At 41.7% G+C, this 20,677-nt stretch overlaps 1 protein-coding gene across 3 annotated transcripts in view; it reads left to right on the top strand.

Moving 5' to 3' along the window:
- Positions 1-20,677, top strand: part of sphkap (SPHK1 interactor, AKAP domain containing) — a 401,207-nt gene that overhangs the window by 180,819 nt on the left and 199,711 nt on the right. For all 3 annotated transcript variants that reach the window (XM_072572291.1, XM_072572290.1, XM_072572292.1), the window contains exon 2: positions 6,513-6,606. The gene's annotated coding sequence lies outside the window, so the exon portion shown is untranslated. The remainder of the gene's footprint in view (positions 1-6,512; positions 6,607-20,677) is intronic.

Genomic DNA, 20,677 nt, shown 5'->3' with positions numbered 1-20,677 from the left:
TCAATCAACATGGAAGAATCATTGCCTTAGAATGGGGTACTTAGTGTTCTTACAGCTGTGTTCAACTGGGGTCAAATTAATGTACTCTTTTCTATTTCCAATCACTTTCTTGGTCATTCACAGCAAGATGGTTGCAATAGATGCTTTGGCCATGGAAGCATCTCTGTATTTGCATCATTTGCTCATGAGCTTTTAGAAGGACCCAGGTTATCATCACAGTGCCAAGGACCCAGGTTTGATTCCACCCTCAGGTGTGGAGCTTGTACATTCTCCCTGTGTCTGAATGAGTTTTCGCCAGGTGCACCGGTTTCCTCCCACGGCCCAAAGATGTGCAGGTTAGGAGGATTGGCCATGCTAAATTGCCCATAGTGTTCAGGATTGTACTGGTTAGGTGGGTTAACCAAGGAAATTCAGGGTAGGGGATGAGTCTGGGTGGGATGCGGTTGGAAGGGTCAGTGTGCACCCGCTAGGGTGACTGGCCTGTCTTTATACTGTAGGGATTCTATAAAAGAAACCTCACAACTTTTTAAGTGACTGAAGAATGCAAAGCTATCCAAGATATTATTGAAATAATTTCATCTCTGATTTGCAATGGAGGATTAGTATTTGACTGAATAGAATTCTGATTGGCAAATGATGGATTCCTAATTAATGCAGTGTAAAAATAAAAATTATATTACGACGTTTGAAAATAGACTACAAATATTGTCAAAATACTTTTCAAATGTAAGTGACAGGATAAGGAACAAACAGTACCACTTGCAGCATAATCATGAGCTGAATATGTCATGATTAATTTCAGAATTAGAGTTTACTTTCAAAGTTTGGGAGAAGATTTGTAGCTCGGGTGCTCGTTGTTGTGGTTCTGTTCGCTGAGCTGGGAATTTGTGTTGCAGACATTTCGTCCCCTGTCCAGGTGACATCCTCAGTGCTTGGAACCCTCCTGTGAAGCACTTCTGTGATGTTTCCTCCGGCATTTGTAGTGGTTTGAATCTGTCACTTCCGGTTGTCAGTTCCAGCTGTCCGCTGGAGTGGCCGGTATATTGGGTCCAGGTCGATGTGTTTGTTGATAGAGTCTGTGGATAAGTGCCATGCCTCTAGGAATTCCCTGGCTGTTCTCTATTTGGCTTGCCCTATAATGGTAGTGTTGTCCCAGTCGAATTCATGTTGCTTGTCATCTGCGTGTGTAGCTACTAAGGATAGCTGGTCATGTCGTTTCGTGGCTAGCTGGTGCTCATGGATGCGGATCGTTAGCTGTCTTCCTGTTTGTCCTATGTAGTGTTTTGTGCAGTCCTTGCATGGGATTTTGTACACTACATTAGTTTTGCTCATGCTGGGTATCGGGTCCTTCGTTCTGGTGAGTTGTTATCTGAGAGTGGCTGTTGGTTTGTGTGCTGTTATGAGTCCTAGTGGTCGCAGTAGTCTGGCTGTCAGTTCGGAAATGCTCCTTAGTATGGTAGTGTGGACGAGGATATGCCGTAGACAATGGAACGAGGACATGCCGCAACCCAAAGGACATTATTGTCTCATATCTGATATGATTCTTCTTCCAAAATGTCTTCAAACATTTGAAATGTTCACCTTTATTAAATAATAACAAAAGCAAAGATAAAATAAACAAAACAAGCATTTCTAGGAGCTGATTGCCATTTGAGCAACAACAAATTTACAGTCAATGAGTGATGACCTCTTCCAGGTCACATCAGTTGAAACTGCATGTCAATTAAGTCCAATCTGGCTTGTTGTACCTGATGCTGCACCACTCTATCAACAGAGGGCAATGGTCCTCCTCATTCTCCTCTTCAGAAGACCATTGACTCTCTTCCAGCTCTTCAGAGTTTGTTGCATCCCATCTTTACTTGTTCCAGTTGTGTAAGCAGAGTCTGCTGGGATTATGTCGCACAATTTAGCAGAGTCCTGAACACAGTGGGACATGAAGAGCGCTGACAAGGAGGGTCATGGCATTCTTATACATTGAACTTTGACATAGTGGATCTTATTCTGACGTTTACACCACAAGCTATATCACACCAATACAGAAGGAGTTTGTGAGTATGGTCAGATTACTGAAACCTCGAAAACCTAACCCCAGCACTCAGATCACCCATGGGAGCAATTTTGTGTTGAAGAGCATGTTGGCAAATCCTTCCAGTTGAAATTGAGAGGAAATTAACTCCATGCTTTATCCAGCCTATCAGACCTTGGATTGTCTTTCATGAATTGTGTCTTCAGGTGACATTTCTAAAGCTGCCTGTGATTATTTCTGCTTCACAGAGATGACTGTGATCAATGACTGATGAATGATGCTCAAATTGCTTGTGACCAGGAATAGTATTCTACATTGTTGGTCACTGCAAGTGTTTCACATGGAGAAGTCAGTGATTACAAGAACTGTTCTATGAAAAGCACCTGACTAATGTAATTGCCCTTTGAAACAATGTCCCTAACAAGTAGAGCCCCCTTGCTCAGACAGAAAAATAACATTACTGCCTCATCCACTCTGGTGTTGGCAGCTACTTCTCACTCCCATTGATGAATGGATCAGGTTGTGGTACACAAGCAGAGTCACGGGCTCAGCCTGTTAATCCAGGGGACACCCTCAAATCTTCGTGCTTCTTCTTCCCTGCTCTCCATCTCCTTCAAGAGCTCTAACTTTCCTCACGTTTCCAACTCTTCTGTTTAAGCCTTCACTCCCCACCTTACATCCTGAGACCCAGCAATCCAGCTCAGTTATTCCAAGCGTTGTGTATCATCCTGGATGGTGCTGGGTGCCATTAACTTGCTGTTATTTTACCAACAATTTCTGGACTATTCTGTTTGCAGGATTTTCTCTCCACAGGGAGAAAGGCACCCGAAATATGTTGCCAGCATCAATCCCACTATCTGTTTATCTTAAAATAGGACAACAGAGCCAAGGCTAATACAAAATGTAGCATTACTACTGTTTAAATGGGTACAATTTAAGCAATTACTGAACTGCCTTTCTTACACACACTAATTTCCCTAGCAGTTAGAACCTCAGCCAAGCTAATGCTCAAGAGGCTTTACTAAATTAGATTCTAATGACACTGGAAATGAGCCATATAGAAAATTATTGGCACTGCTCAGTAGAAAGAAAAGATAAATATTAGAGATAATTTCATAGATTCTGTTCTCTACCATCATGCATAATCTTACATTCCCACTGGGACAGTGGGCGTTGTAAAAATGTTGGAAAAAATAATAAATGCAGATGAATTGCAATGTCTATGTTTATAGATAAATGATTATTAGGAAAATAAAGAAGTACAAATATAAAATCAAGGTAGTGGAATGAAAAACATTGTATTCAAAATGGTGAGAGTGGACAGATGTTTGACATATACATTTGTTCTGAATAATACTTTGTCAAACAAACTACATTGTACAATATTCATTCATCTTAAATTCTAAATTCTGACTTGATTACTCTTCAAATCCAAGATTTGCTTCCCCCAGTCTCAAAAGTACAGGTATCACCATGGGAGTTGTTTAAACTTTGTGACATCGTGTTATATGAATGATATTGATTTTGTGACACAATATCATCTCTCTCAACTTTCATTCTATTGACTTCACCTAGGTTCAACAATTCCCAGGGAGCATTTGATCATCTCAGTTTATTTTATCAGCATTGCTTATTTTTGGTGTCACATGTCTGAGTCAGAGAATTGTGGCTATGATTCTAGCTCAGAATTTGAACATGGAATGTGGCCAGATACTTATGTGCACTACTGAGGGAGCTCAGCACTGTCAGAGATACTATGGTCTGGTCATATGGGAAATCAAAAAATTACCTGAATGTCCATTTATCGTTTTACAACAATGGAACTTCGCTTTTTATAATAGGCTATCGCATTGCCTATTTAAAAAGCAGTGATTATATTTAAGAAGGACATTAATAGATGTGAAATGCTTTGGGAACGTTCCAGTATTTGTAGTCTTGTTTCAAAGGATCAAAGTGATTCTTCTTTTAAATCACATGTGGGTTCGATCTAATTTGGCTAAATGTCAGTTGCATTGGTTTTTTGGAGTGTCTTCTGACCTGAGGCACAGTGATATCTTTCTCCTTATCTTACTAAACTTGCTTCAGGAACTGCCTGCCCCAGTCCCATGTTGCCCCTCTCACTGGATTCTAGCCCCATCTTACCATTCACTACCGCTGGGATTTACCAGAGTGAACGTGCATCCCCGGCATTAATAAGGCTATTGTGCACCCAGACAAGCAATGTGTGCCCTGCACAGTTCCTGCTATTTGCCCTGGAAAAGGGAAATTTAGTGCCCTGCTTTGCAGGCAAGGATCTGGAGGTCCTGACAGATTGGGTGCAGAAGAGGTCATGATACCAGGCCATGTCAGCCTGGTTTGAGGTTGCTGTCCAGCTCAGTGCACTCTCTGGATGGATGTCACCCACCCCAACCAATGACACCACTAACCCTGCATGCTCTCTGCACTGCCTACTCACCCGCTTGGGACACTTTCCTACTTGCCCTAAAACTAACATCTGTGCCACCTCCTTTACTGTTTGCTGCTCTCTAATTCCAGGAGGAAAACAGCCCCCAAGAAGTAAGAGAAAGGTGGGTATTGGGCTGCCCTATGTTCAGCTCCCCATCACTTACACAGACTGTGACTTGTCCTGAGTGGCTGAGTGACCATTTCCAAGACCTGAGTTAGTATCAGAGGCTAGTGAAGAGCTTGGAGATATAGTCTGGTCCAGTCCATGAGCTGGGTCCTGTGGGCACAGTGTCCTTGCTGCAGCATTAAAACAATATTTGCTGGGACACTAAAGGGCTGAAGTGTCCTGTAAGTGGACCAGAGATGCACTATGAGAATTCTTAGAGGTTGGCACATGTCAGATGCCAATGTCTGGGAGTAAGTGAGGATTGCAGATGTTGGAGATCAGAGTCAAGAGTGTGGTGCTGGAAAAGCACAGCAGGTCAGGCAGCATCCAAGGAGCAGGAGAATTGACGTTTCGGCCATAAGCCCTTGCCAATGGCTGTAGGATACAAGTGGCCAGTGCCCATGTTGTTCTGAGCAAGTAGCAAGCTGAAGTCACCAGGTACACAATTCTTGAGATATTTGACTCAATGCCCTGCAAATACCGTGCGTTACTCTCAACATCAACGTAAGCTTCACCAGCTTTCTCTTATGATTCTGCCACAAATATCACCATAAATTACATAACTCAGACCCCTTTAAGATTATAAGATGTGTCTTAATTGTGCTGCTTATGGGTTTTTCCAATATTAAATCTTCTCCACAACATGGTTAAAGAAGAATCCAATTCTATACGGGCTTTCCTTCCACACCAGCTATTATGGTAATTACAGACAATTGGATAGCTGACATTATTCTGTCAAAAATATCATTCAGTGAACATACCTAATTGCTGCTGACACTTCCAAGCATTTTTAAATGATGTTATTATTAGCAGCAAGTCCCTGGATGCATTCTCAGCTGACCTCCTCCTACAGGGCTGTTCAAAACTGAGTACAAAGAGAGAGCTTTGTGCACATGTCAAAGTGTAAAGCATGTTGATGAGATTTCCCCACCTCGTTCATCTTGAATATTCCTCTCCACATAGGCAGAGTTTAAAAATTGTGGTGTCTTTAAACAAAGATTTTGTATTTCTTCAAAGATATCTTAATACCTCATATTTTTAATGTTGTATAAGAATATGAAAATAAATGTTACCAGACCATAGAGTGGCTCTTTTAGAAAGAGTGAATTGCTGATGATTTTAACCTGGGAGTCACCACACCTCAGATAAGGGTAAAAATTGAGAAGGAGAGTCCATCATGCAGACCTCAGCCAGTTCAGGAATCCATGCTGTTGTCATTGCACTATATTGCAAACTAGCCATCCAGCTAAGAGAGCGAAAGAAAGCAATTGTGAAAAAGAAGGCAATTGTGACACTGGATTGGCTAAAAATTAATGAAGTGGAGGTTTCAGAAATATTGGCTGTATTTAAAATTGATAAGTCACCAGGACAGAATTAGATGCATCCAAGGAAACAAGAATGATGCCAGGGATGAGATATGCTTCTTCAAAAAAGGGTGTAGGATAATCCCAATTACTAGAGGCCAATCCATTTAACCTCGATAATGGGAAGGTTGTTACAAATGATAATCCACTCCAAAACTGACAGTTACTAGGACAAGTGATTGATTAAGGGCAAATTTTGATTAATTAACTTGCTCATGTATTTTGATGAGGTAACAGAGAGGGTTAATGAGAACAAGTCGGTCTACAAGACTTCCAAAAGGGCCCTTGGTGCAATGTTCGATTAAGTGCTGACTTGATGCCAAGTATAGTCAGGCTCACCTCAGCTCTGGATGTCAGATTTGGATCAAGGTAACGAGGTTTAGAACTGAATTCTCCTGTTGCATCTCAAATTGGGTACCTTTTGCTACTTGAGAACACTGCTGATATTTAGTAGGAGATCAAGAAGGCCAGTTATTAATCTGATTGGACTTTTCCTGCTTCTTGTTGACAGGATTTACCTGGGAACCTGTACTGGGACATCTTTGCTTGGAGCGCAACTAGGCTGAAGCATTACTCTTCAATGCTATAGCTGCCATCTTGTCAAGGTTTATAATATTTATTATTACTATTGAGTTTTCAATGTACTTATTAAAACATGCATTGATGATAGATTTGTAATATTGATTAGTCTATAAATTACACATAGTTTGAGATAGAAATGTGCTATGAATTAACTTTGGTGACACGTTAGAGCTTGCCTTGTTTGCATACCTGCTCCTAAAATACAGAATGTTTTCCAGTTCTGGGAGTTTCTCGATTGAGTGAGCGCAGCAAATCAGTAAATCACACATTCAAAATCACACATGGGAGCAGAGATCAAATCTGTCCCCAGAAACCCTGAAAGTGCACTGGCAAATTCACACATGGGATGTGACTGATCAGAGAACAGTTGGCTCTGTGCCTGGAACAATCAGAATCGGTGTAGAACTGCTCCACCAATCACAAGCTGGTTCCCAAGGTGAGCCTGCCAGAAGCAAACATGCATGAGAAGCAGTCTAGGAATGAAAGTGCAGGTGGGAGGTGAGTGGCAGTGAGGAGCAAAGCTGCTGTGGCTGGAGCAAGAAGCTGAGTGAAACAGGGTATGAGGATGGGTGGGAAGTGAGGATGGAGAGGATGGAGGTTTCAGGGCAGAAGGGTCGCAAAGTGGAAATGAGAAGCAGCAAAGGAGAAGAGGAAATAAGTGGGGAAAGCAAAGTGGAGAGAGCAGTTTTGAACTTTTTAACAAAGAAATATTGCCTTGAATGAACATTATGATTGAAATGAAAACTGTCAGTTAGAACGTATCACATTGAGCAGTTTTATTTTGGAAATATTTACATGTATATGTTATTACATCTCAAAATGCCACATTTCCTTCGAATTACGTGCAGTGACTGTGTTAGAGATAAACATGCAACCACTTAGCAGAGATTTGTCCAGTCCTTGGAAAACATGTTTTATAGTGATGTCTTTTTGTGTAGAAGTCAAGGTTTTTAAAAAATGAATTATTGCTAACTTATGCCTATTCTCATCTGCCAATTTAAGTACTGTGCAGGCTTCAAATTGATGGTTTTCTTGAATGTTGTGGCTTTATGTTTAACTGAGCCAAGATAGTATTTGAGGATTTTGCAGAGGGGGGGAGTTTGCAATGCTGAAGTAATCAAATATGCTCAGATGCAGGAACAAGGAAATCTTTAGAGACACTGGCTATTTTAATATGTATTGTCACTTGCCCTATCTGCTAACATTGCAAGGGTTCAATGAGATTCAAATGATATGTGATCAGTTCGCTTGGGCGTTGGCTTGGTGCTGCAACCTGATGCCAACAGTGAGGATACAATTCCTGCATTAGCTGAGATTATAATGAAGGACTTTCCTTTTCAACTGCTCTCTCTCACCTAAGGCCTGGTGACCCTGAAGTTAAACCACCACCAGTCGACTCTTTCTAATGAGAGAGCAGCCATATGGTCCATTAGGACAATTGCAACTTTATTTTTACATTCATAGTGAGGAGGTCGGCACTGACTGAAGTATGACATCCGCTTGAATTACCAGTCAGCTGGTGATGGGGCTGTGAATGTAAAATGTCAAGGGTGTGATTCGATAAGGACATTGACTTTTATAATGTCTTCACATTTGGTTGTATGTGTCATCTGCTGTAATATGATTGTGTATCTGAAGGTCAAAATTGTTCTGATTAGAAACACTTTATTTTCTGATGGCATTACTTTTATCTGTGTTTATGACTCGGATTTTATACTTGGTTTTTCTCATATGGTTTAATTTCAATTCAAGAGCTGTTATTCATGTATTGAGTTTCAAGAGAGAGTTTCATTTAGACCATTGATCGTATTAAATCCAATCCTCTAACACAAGCTAAACATTCCAACCACAGCATTGACAATGTTCTGTATTTATTACTCCTGCAGCAAACACTGCTCAGGCCTGAAATGACGAGGACAAGAATTCCAACAGTTCTCCATGTAACTGCTTCTTGAGCTAACCATCCTGTATTAAATACATGCCAGGCCTTCACTTTCAGGTGGCAGGGGAGAAAGTTGTTAAATTGGGCTTCAGTGATTGAAACAACAACATCACAAAGTCACAATGACCTTGGAACTATAGGTTCATTCACATTCACATATACATTTACATGCTTTATTTTCTCACTCTCCCCTTCCTATTTTCCTCATACCCTGTTTAGAGGAAAGTATGTTTATATATCGGTTGTCCTCACTGTTTCTACATCGGTCTATTTCTTCTGCTCTCAACTTAATTCCTCCCATCTTTAAAGAAAACTCCTACCCTTGCTTCTGGTTTTTATGCAATATTTCTCAAACATGTGAATGGTATTGATCCAAGATCTTTGTGATTTTGTATTGTTGTTGCTTCTAGCACCTAACTGCTGCTCAGATTAACCCAACCTGTGCCTGGGTCTAGGCCTAGGCCTGTCATTGTGTGGCATGCATGGCAACTGTGCTGCCAACTGGAGAATGGGGGAGCAGGGTGAAGTTAGAGCATCCCTCACTCAAAGGCAGTCTGTGCCTGTTCAAGGGACTGGACATCGGAAAGAAGAGGTCCACTGCATACCAGTACCTTGAATATGCTCCAGACAGCTGATCCCTGTCTGTGCGACCACAGCACATGAACAACACTCTACCACATTACTTACCTGTGGTCTGGGTCACTCTACAATCCTAGGATGGTGGAGCTTGTTGTTCTGGCAGCCTGCAGGGACATTTGCATCTAAAGGGTCCAGACTTGCTGAGTGTGTCTTTGCCAAAGGTAAGTTATTGGCTTGGTCTCCCCCCCAGTTGTAAGGGTCATGGGGAGGGTGATGTTCGAAAGCCATGCCACTTCTGGAGTGTCCTCAGAGAAGATCCCAGAGAAGTCTGTGCCTGGTTTGACTTCTAGCTGAGTGCCTAATAGAACTGCCCTGTCTCTTTGTGAGAACAATTCATCCAGTGTGAGTTCATGGTGGTCTGTACTTCTGTCGCCTTGCTGTTGCGGGTGAGCCCCAATGGCCAGAGTGAGGAAGTGTGGGCTCTGAGAGTGCTATCGGGGCAGCCAGGTCCCCTTGGCTTTGTTGCAATTCTATCATTTCGGTACAATGAGGGCTATTGCCTTTCACATGCTTGCCCAGTGCTCCTGTGTCTACTTGTGCATTTGTAACACATCTCTAAGTGCCAACGCCACTGGATATTCTTCTACCTTGGGCTGAGTGAGTATCTAGTCCCCAGCAGTGTTCCATCTGCCAGCAGACTGGAACGTTTATCATTGGCCAGCTGCAGAGATGTGGCAGAGAGGTGTCCACTTGAGAGGTCCTGAATGACCTTGCTTTCAAGGCAGCCGGTTGACTGCCAGGGTGGTGAATATTTCATTTGTACTTGTAAGACATGACAGAGAGAAGAAGGTCAAAGGTTATAAGTGGTGTGCAATGAATGATACTGACCAAGAGATTAATATGAGAGTCGCATTGGACTGAAAATGGTACTTGGTTGGAAAGATATGGTTGTGTCAGCATTTGTGTAGGAGTGGTCCTGACCTCCTTCTGCAAGGGCCAGGGTTTTATCCTCATGGAGACTGAGGAGCCCTCATGTTGGGCTCCCATCTGCACCTCCATGACCTTTCAATTCTATTGTGGGCTTTCCTCTCCTGGAATAAGAGAAAGGGTAGAATTAATTGAGGTGGTTATGGGGGTGACATAACTGTTAGTGCTTGTAAAGATGGGGAAAACATGGTGAAGTGCCCTAAGTAGATGAGTAGGCAATGCAGAAGGCATGCAGGGTTCATAGTGTGGGAGGTTGGTATGGAGGGGCTGTGAGTGAGGACAAATGTTGAAGGTGGTAATGAAAGTGGGAGAACATTAATCTCGGTGGGAGGTGAGGTTAGTAGCACATAGCAGGGATAGATTTTGTGTTAAGTGGATGAGAGAAGGTGTTGGTACTTAGCCTGGAAGAGCAGCAAAGTTCATTAACCTTTCAATGGCACTGCTGGGCATTCCTTCAGACGGTTGAGACAGCGCTAACCCGGGTGATAACCTTGGACAAGGCTGGCAGGGTCAGGTGTTGTGACCTTCCTTACCAGTCCCTGTTCACAAATGGAGCACTGAGTTTTGTCTGTCATGTCCAGGGAAATGTCAGGAACTTCCAAATGCCTGTGCTCGTCTGAGTACTCCATGTCATTTTAAAGATGGTACAGCACTAAAGATCCCCATCATTTCAGGAAATCAGTGGGTCTCCAATTCTCAAGGCTACAATGAGTCACAGAATCGGTCTGGCGTCGGACAGGAGGGGCACGATAAGTAGTTAATGGGGTGAATTTGGGAGAATACAGTGTGAAAACTCATTTGGCCTCATGAGGAGAATTCCACTAGGAAACTTGACATAATTGACAGTTAGCCAAAATAATGAAAGATTTAGCCTCTGCTCGCAGTTTTCTGACTAAATCTTTTCCTTCTTTCATTTCTGTGGATGACTGTAGCTTTTATAGAGCTGAGAGGTTCTTTCGGCTGACACGCATCTGCTCCACCGTTCACTGTGCTCGACACTGTGACCTAATCCATTAGAACTATCCTGATTGCCTTGGGTAGATTCACATCTCCAAATTCTCCTTCATATTAATCTGTTACTGCATTATATCAGATGTTGAGTCCTCACAAAATGTTATGGATATTTTGAATGTTGTAATTATTTTCATTACTGAATAATGAAGTTGAATTGCTGATAATTGTCATTATGAAGGTTTGGTTTTAAATGATCTCTTTTAGATTCTATGTTTTGATTTTCCTTTTCAGAAATTATCTTCAATTTCTGTAATTAAAGTTGGAAAAACACCAATTTACTTCAAATTTACCTGCCTATTTCTGCTGAAAAGATTTCACGCATTTAGAGTCATAGCGTCATAGAGATGTACAGCATGGACACAGACCCTTTGGTCCAACTGGTCCATGCTGACCAGATATCCCAACCCAATCCAATCCCATCTGCCAGCACACGGCCCATATCCCTCCAAACCCTTCCTATTCATATACTCATCCAAATGCCTCTTAAATGTTGCAATTGTACCAACCTCCACCATTCCCTCTGGCAGTTCATTCCATACACGTACCACCCTCTGTGTGAAAAAGTTGCCCCGTACGTCTCTTTTATATCTTTCCCCTCTCACCCTAAACCAATGCCCTCTTGTTCTAGACTCCCCGACCCCAGGGAAAAGACTTTGCCTTTTTGCTCTATTCATACCCCTCATAATTTTGTAAATCTCTATAAGGTCACCCCACAGACTCCGACGCTCCAGGGAAAACAGCCCCAGCCTGTTCAGCCTCTCCTTGTAGCTCAGACCCTCCAACCCTGGCAACACCCTTGTAAACCTTTTCTGAACCCTTTCAAGTTTCACAACATCTTTCCAATAGGAAGGAGACCAAAACTGCACGCAATATTCCAACACTGGCCTAACCAATGTCCTGTACAGCTGCAACATGACCTCCCAACTCCTGTACTCAATACTCTGACCAATAAAGGAAAGCATACCAAACGCCTTCTTCCCTATCCTATATACCTGTGACTCCACTTTCAAGGAGCTATGAACCTGCACTCCAAAGTCACTTTGTTCAGCAACACTCCCTAAGATCTTACCATTAAGTGTATAAGTCCTGCTAAGATTTGCTTCTCCAAAATGCAGCACCTCGCATTTATCTGAATTACTACACCTCCAATTTTGGTGTCATCTGCAAACTTACTAACTGTACCTCTTAGGCTCGCATCCAAATCATTTATGTAAATGACAAAAAGTAGAGGACCCAGCGCCGATCCTTGTAGCACTCCACTGGTCACAGGCCTCCAGTCTGAAAAACAACCATTGGGGATCAAGTAGGGAAAGATGCAGCAGAGTATAGGCTCAGTCTTAATAAAAGGAACAGATGTATTACATAGCTAGTTACATTATATTCTGTGGGTCACAAGAGTCATTTGTAAGACTTCAAGCTATACTTGAGAGCAAGTACACAATACCACCGTTGAAACATTGTCATAACAGTCTTGAGATAACTGAACAACTCATTAGATATTCTCAGAAATAGTCCTTTACAGACAATCCCTGGGTTATGAACAGATTTCATTCCTGAGTATGTTTGCAAGTGGATTTGTAGACAAGTCAGAACACGTACAGTACAATATAAAATAGCTGCTTGTAAATACGAGCGAACATTTGCATGTCAGATCCTCAAAATGAATATGGACATCGGATCCTGTTGGAAAGTACAAGCATTTGTAAATCCGGGATAATCAGTATATTCTAATGGGCAGAGCTTATCTCAATTTCAGTTAATGCTTTGAGGTGCTAAGTTTCCATCAATAAAAGGAGAAATAACAATCATGATATCAGAAATAAATTCTCAGTCTCTGGTCTAACAGATGTGGCCACCAGCATGGTGGCTCAGTGGTTAGCACTGCTGCCTCACAGCATCAGGATCCTGGGTTCAATTCCAGCCTTGGGTTACTGTTTGTGTGGAATTTGGACATTCTTGTGGGTTTCTGCCTGGGTTTACTCCGTGTGCTCCAGTTTCCTCCTACAATCCAAAGATGTGCAGGTTAGTTGAATTGGCCATGCTGAATTGTCCATAGTATTCAGGGATGTGTAGGTTAGGTGCTTAGTCAGAGGTAAATGTAAGAAATGGGTCTTGGTGGGATACTCTTTGGAGGGTCACTGTGAACTTGTTGGACTTAAAGGCCTGTTTCCACACTGTAGGTGTTCTATTAAAAACATCTTTTGTAACTATCTGAAGAGAAAGTTGGGGTCTTGTGTTAGGACCTCTTCCAAAAGACAGTGACTTCCTGATATTAGTGCTAAGTCCTAGAAGAACACTATCTTTAAGTTTTAGTCAGAAACAAGACAACTACCAACTAGGCCACTGTTAAGCTATAGATGAAGTTAGCAAAGCAAACATATTTAGCGTAGGAGAGAGATCTCACTCTTGCCTGGCAAACTCATTATACTCTTTAATAGTTGTAAATTAAAGCTTAAGATTTCCCACAGGGCTTTTAGAAATGAAGGGAATTAATGCCTTTAAAAGCCACATGGAAGATTTAAACGAATCAATCACTTAACCTATTAGAGTTTTGAATTAATTAAACTGCATAGCAGGGGAAACAAATCCCTTTTGAACAAAGAATAGTTGGTGTTTCAAATAAGAATGTAATAATTGCCTGACATGACACATTCGTGTCAAATATGTCTGTTAATGAGAATTATCACAAAAATTGTCAAGTACAAAAGTCTGATTGTCAAATTATTGGTTCATTTCAGATAAATTACAGATTCTGTCTGATTAGAAAATACTGATTAGGAGTTAGACAGCACGGTGACTCAGTGGTTTGCACTGCTGCCTCACAGGACCAGGGACCCGGGTTCAATTCCACCCTCAGGAGACTGTTGGTATGGAGTTTGCGCGTTCTTCTGGTGTCTGCATTGGTTTCCTCCTACAGACCAATGATGTGTGGGTTAGGTGGATTGGCCAGGTTAAATTGCCCATAATGTCCAGGGATGTGCAGACTAGGTTGATTAGCCATGGGACAATGTAGGGTTGTAGAGGAATAGGTCTGAGTAGGATGCTGTTTGGATGTCAGTATGGGCCAAATGGGCTGCTTATACATTGAAGGAGTTTGATTAAATTTTCTTTATAAGTATACAATATCATTAATCGCTTATATCTCTCTGTCATGTTTTCAGAGGACAGTAAATCATAAATGCATATTTTTATTCATGGATCAATTTTGTTATCAATTCTAGGGTTCACGTACTAACAACATGTTTTATTTCCCATTGGAATGTCACAATTTGTCATTTAGAATGCATCTTCTACTTCCTTGATTCCAAGAACAGCACACTGCGACCTTCCACACAATATGACCACTCTTTGTCAAATTAATACCTCTTTGTTCCCACTGGTTTTGATCTTGTTGAGAATTGCTCAAAGTGATGTGATCGAACTGCTGGCCAGCCTGACGGAAATGTTCCATTCAATAGCTTTCACCAAAATTTACAAGTGAACAAAATTTGCAGGTGCACTCTGTGATTTTATAATACCTGAGTCCAATTTCATATTTTATACAGTTTTATAGTTCTACAGTTTTATCAATATGTGATTAGGTTTTAAATAAGTAAATGTTAATTGTTTGTTTCAATAGAATTAAAGGACTTATTATGTTGTTGCAAACTGACATTTTCTATTCTGTGCTTTTGCTGATTTTTTTTCTGTGTAAAGCCTAAGTTATTTTGAGTTTTAGTGTCGAAGTTCAGTTCCTTTTTGTTTGAAATTTTTTTCTTCTTCTTCACGTGTCTGTATGTTTAATTAATAAGCTGCTTTGCCTATCTATCTGGATGTTGATTCTACATTGAGTTTAACTGGTTTTCTGTGTGCTCAGTCTTGACTTTGATTATCTAAGTTTTACTATCGAACAACCTTTGTAAATTTGAACACATCCAAACTCTGTTGCTGATATAGAGTCATAGAGCTGTACAGTGTGAAAACAGACCCTTCAGCCCAACTTGTCCATTCTGACCAGATATCCTAAATTAATCTAGTCCGATTTGCAGCATTTGGCTCATATCCCTCTAAACCCTTCCTATTCATACATCCATCCAGATTCCTTTTAAATGTTGGAATTTTGCCAACTTCTGGCTGCTCATTCCATACACGCGCTACCCTCTATGTCAAAACGTTGCTCCTTAGGTCCCTTTTTAATCTTCCCCCTCTCACCTTAAACCTATATCAGCTAGTTTTGGACTCCCTCAACCTGGGGAAAAGACTTTAGCTATTCACCCTATCCATGCCCCCTATGATTTTGTAAACCTCTATAAGGCCACCCCTCAGCCTCTGATGCTTCAGTGAAAATAGGCCCAGCTTATTCAGTCTTTCCCTATAGCTCAAATCCTCCAACCCTATAAATCTTTTCTGAACCCTTTCAAGTTTCACAATATCCTTCCTATAGCAGGGAGACCAGAATTACACATGGTATTCCAAAAGTGGCCTAATCAATGTCCTGTACAGTCACAACATGACCTCACCACTTCTATTACTCAATGCATTGACTAATAAAAACAAGCCTACCAAATGCCTTCTTCGCTTTCCCTTCTACCTGCGAATCTACCTTCAAGGAACTATGAACCTGCACTCCAAGGTCTCTTTGTTCAACAACACTCCCCAGGACCTTACTATTAAGTGTATAAGTCCTGCCCTGATTTGCATTTCCAAAATGCTGCACATTAAGTTAATTTCACCCATCGTCCCTGTTTTCAATAATCTACATTGGCTTCGAGACCAGCAATTCCATGATTTTAAAACTCTCATCCTTGCACACAGCTCCCACCATGGCACAGCCTCTCCCTGTCATTGTAATCTCCAACAAATTGACAAGACACAAGGTATTTACTGACCTCCAGTACTGACTTGGTGTGTTTTTTTTTGTTAATTTTAAATCACTCCACTATTTGTGGCTGCACTTTAGTCATCAAATTATAAGCACTGGGTAGCACAGTAGCTTAGTGGTTAGAGCTGCTGCTTTACAGTGTCGGAGACCTGGGTTCAATCCCAACCTGGATAACTGTCTATGTGGAGTTTGTTTGTTCTCCCTGTGTCTGTGTGGGTTTCTACCAGTCCTCTGGTTTACTCCCATGGTGCAAAGATGCGCAGGTTAGGTGATTGGCAATGCTAAATTGCGTTGGTGGATTAGCCATGGTAAATGTAGGGTGGTGTGTCTGGGCAGGATGCTTTTGGAGGATTGATGCAGACTCAATGGGCTGACTGGCCTCTTCATGCACTGTAGAATTAGATTAGATTCCCTACAGTGTGGAAACAGGCCCTTCGGCCCAACCAGCCCACACTGACCCTCCGAAGAGTAACACACCCAGATCCATTTCCCTCTGACTAATGCACCTAACACTATGGGCAATTTAGCATGACCAATTCACCTGACCTGCATATCTTTGGACTGTGGAAGGAAACCGGCGCACCTGGAGGAAACCCACGCAGGCACTGGGAGAAAGTGCAAACTCCGCACAGACAGTCATCCGAGGCTGGAATTGAACCTGGGACCCTGGTGCTGTGAGGCAGCAGTGCTAACCACTGAGCCACCGTGCCACCCGAATTCTGGAATTCTCTCCTTTCAGAACTTGGACCAAGCTTATGGTCATCTGTCCTAATGTGGCCTTTGTGGCTCATTGTCAAAATTACTTTGATGACTCTCCAGTGAGGTGTGTTGGAATATCTTATTATGTTAAAGGCACTTCATAAATGCAAGTTGTCCACATTCACCATTATGCCCATTTCAGGAACATAACTGCAAAGTGTTAGCACTAAAATATCATAGGAGAGAACAAGGTCCACAGCAGGAGAGAAATAGCCTGCACTTATATGTACAGCATTTGATTTTATTTCTGGAGAGATCAGGTCCAATGTGTTTCACATTCAGTAAATTACTTTATCACTTGCTGTCATTGTTACATAAATAAATAAAATAAATAAGTTCTGACTTTTTATTGAGTTTGCTAAGTGATAACTGATGCCCAGGACACTAGGAGAATTCCCTATGAATAATTTGAGTCCTGCCACAGAATTTTCTGTATCACACACATCCTCAATTCTACATTGAAGTATCCATTTCAATTATTGGAATACAACTTAAACCCTACAAAGATTCTGTATTTTGGGGGGGGTAAGGATGCAACCAAGTATTCCCAAATGAACATTCAGGAGTAATTTGAACCTTACCTGCTGAGCAGAAAAATTATTTGCTGAGTCTTACCACTTTTTTCACCCAGTTTGGTTTTACGTTTCATTGGACATAAATGAAAAATAAAATTAGTGGAAGTGGACAATGCAAAACTAGTGTGCGATTCAATTCCAACAGTTTTCTGTCAGGTAACTGAGATTCAAATGATTCCCTTGAAGAGTATTGCACAGTCAGTTTACTGTGCACTATACAGTGCTATAAGTCAAGTATATCAATGAATAAAGTCATATCAATTTAAAAACACTGGTGGAAATGTACGCTTTGGAACAGCTTCCTGACATGTTCCTGGCTCCCACAGCAGGAGACGGAAATGACGTTGCAGCAGCTACCTCCACTGCAAGTAGTGGCCAGCTAGACCAAAAAAAGGCACCAATTTGAGGGAAGATGTTAACGCCACCAGGATTGTCCCAGTGTTGAACCAATTCCCCATTGGAGACTGGAAGGAGCTTGCATGCAGGAAAGTGTCAGGCCTCATGTTGAGCTGTTTATTCAGATTTTAAACAGGTTCCCGAAGGGACCTATACTTTTGTAATGCCCTCCCACCCACTACTTGCCTCAGCATCAGCAGCGGCCTTTACCACTGGGTCTACCACCCATCTAGTTCTGTGTGTCCTCCTAAGGGTCTATTACCTCTGGAACCTACCTGCTGTCTTTATTCAGACTCTGAGCAAGGTGTAGGTCTGTTAATTGACTGTCTCCCAGAAGATTCCTGTTGACCGGTAACTCAAACCTGTGCAGGGATGGCGCCCAGAAAGGGTCCTGACATCTGAGTTTTTCAGAAAGTATTGGCTCTGCCAGCTACATTATGTAAATGTGAATATGACAACATATATCCATACGAAAGCTTTGGATATCTATTAAATAAATTGGTCTTACATTCACAATAAAGAGAAAGCTGTCAGTGTTTTAAAATATTTCTACAGTTAGGTTCCAGCGATTTAAGTAGTAACATGATACTGAGTCTAATCATACTATACTTGATACTCTGTTCCCAGTATGTTTGAGGGAGTATTTGACAGTCAGTGAAATTGGTTATGCGAAGACCTGTTTTAGAGATTCTTCAGAGCCAATACTCTCAGCAAATCCTAACAGTTTTACATTCAGCTTTCATCCCTCTGTATGAGACCCATGCTACTACAAATCTGCAATACTAGTGTGAGTCTCAGGCAAAGTAAAAGTACATCAAAATTAGTCCAGTTATCTACTGCTCTGTAATGAACACTTAATAATGTTAAACTATGAGGAGGGAATTCTGTGGTGAACGTACTGTCGCAGATGTTCCACTGTCCACAATATTAAATGCTCATTAAAATGAAAGATTATTCTGGAAAATTAATTGTTTATTGAAAGGAAATTTTTATGAGTAAATTTGGATTGACAAGTTCTCTGTGAGGTAGATAATTTGAACCCTGCACACAACCTATCTGTATTGTCACATCACAAATTATTTTCCATTTAGACAGCATCAGAATCATTAAATTTATCATTAAGCTCCGGAGTTACTAAATAGCAATTACTTAAAAGCAGCTAGTTCATTATTTTAGATGTATTCATTTAGTTTATAAATAGAGTGAAATGTATTTGTTTTAAGACAAGGTGTATGACATTTAAGGCAGATGAACTTAGAGCTTGGATTAATACATATAGCTATGATGTTGCAGCTATTACAGAGGCATGGTTTCGAGAGGGACAAGACTGGCAGCTTAACATTCCAGGATTTAGATGTTTCAGGTAAAATAGAGAGAGGTGTAGAAGAGGTGAGGGATTTGCATTATTGACTGGGGAGAATATCACAGCTATACTGAATGAGGATGCCGAGGAGGGCTCATCCAGTGAGGCCACATGGGTAAAGCTCAGGAATAAGAAGGATACAGTCATTTTGCGATTATACTACAGGCCTTGCAACAATTAGTGGGTGATAGAGGAGCAGATATAACAGTCCAACTAGGGTTGAGGCCATATTAGGCAAAAAAAAACAAAGGACTGCAGATGCTGGAAATCTGAAACACAAATTGAAATTGGGAGAAAAACTCAGCAGATCCTGCAGCACCTGTGGAGAGAAAGCAGAGTTAATATTTCTAATTCAGTGAACCTGCATCAGAACTGATTGTAGTTAGGAAAATGTTGGTATATACACTGAAGATGGTGGGGCAGGGGGGAAGAGTAAACTATAGGTGGAGATGGAGCCCAGGGAGAGAGAGAACCAGTTGGGCAGACAAAGGGATTGGTAAAGGTCAGTCTGGGAGAATCAAAAGCTGCTAATTGGAACCATTACTACCTGACAATGGAATAGTTGTGGTCGCAGCGCATGTGATGACAAGGTCTGGTGCGTGGAGATGGGATGAGGATATGGGTATAGGTGCTCAGGCCCCAAAATTTGAACTCGATATTGAGTCCTGAAAGCTGCAGGGTCCCCAAGTGAGACGCTAACTTTCCAGCTTGTTCTGAGCCTCCCTGGAGCACTGCAGCAAGCCTGAGACAGAGATATTGCCCAGGACACAAGGTGGGGTGTTGAGGTAGCAGGCAACATGAAGTTCAGGGTCTTTTTTTACAGAAAAAATAATTGGTGTTCTGCAAACTGATCACTCAGTCTGCACTTTGTCTCCCAATGTAGAGCAGACCACATTGTGAGCTGTGAATACTGTAACCTAGATTGAGTGAAGTGCAGGTAAATTGCTGTTTCACCTGAAAGGTGTGTCTCGGGCCTTGGATAGTAAGGAAGGAGGAAGTAAGTGTATAAGCATTACACCTTCTGTGAGTTTGGGTTTGGGGAACTGTTAGGAGTGGGGATAGGAATGGACCAAGGTGTCCTGTGGAATGCTGGCAAGAGAGGAGAGGGGAAGATGTATCTGGTAGTGGCATTCCTCTGGAAATGGTGAAAATGGCAGCTAATGATCCTTTGGATGTAGATACTGATGGGAAGGTAAATGAGGACCAGGGAAAACCTATCGCTGTTGTGGGAGGGAAGAGAAGGGGTGATGGCCAAAGTACGGGAGATGGGCCAAACATGGCTGAAGGCCCTGTCAACCATGGTGCTGGGGAATCCTCATTTGAGGAAGAAGGTGGACATTACTGAGGGTCCCTTCTAGGAGCTGGAATCATCAGAACAGATTTGATAGAGGCGGAGAAACTGGGAGAATAGAATAAGAGTCTTTACAGGAAGTAGGATGTGAAGATTTATTGTCAAGGTAACTGTGGAAATTAATGGATTTGTGGTGGGTTTTGCTGACCAACCTATTCCCAGAATTGAAAACAGAGATGTCAGAGATGGGCCTAAAGCTGAGAGTGGGGTGGAAATTGGAAGTGAAACTGGTAAATCTTTCCAATTCCAGATGGGAGAGGGAAGCAG

Source organism: Chiloscyllium punctatum, chromosome 6 (genome assembly GCF_047496795.1).
Source record: "Chiloscyllium punctatum isolate Juve2018m chromosome 6, sChiPun1.3, whole genome shotgun sequence".
Lineage (NCBI taxonomy): Eukaryota > Metazoa > Chordata > Chondrichthyes > Orectolobiformes > Hemiscylliidae > Chiloscyllium > Chiloscyllium punctatum.
The sequence above is the reverse complement of the archived record's forward strand: the minus strand, read 5'-3'. Positions and strand labels throughout refer to the sequence as shown.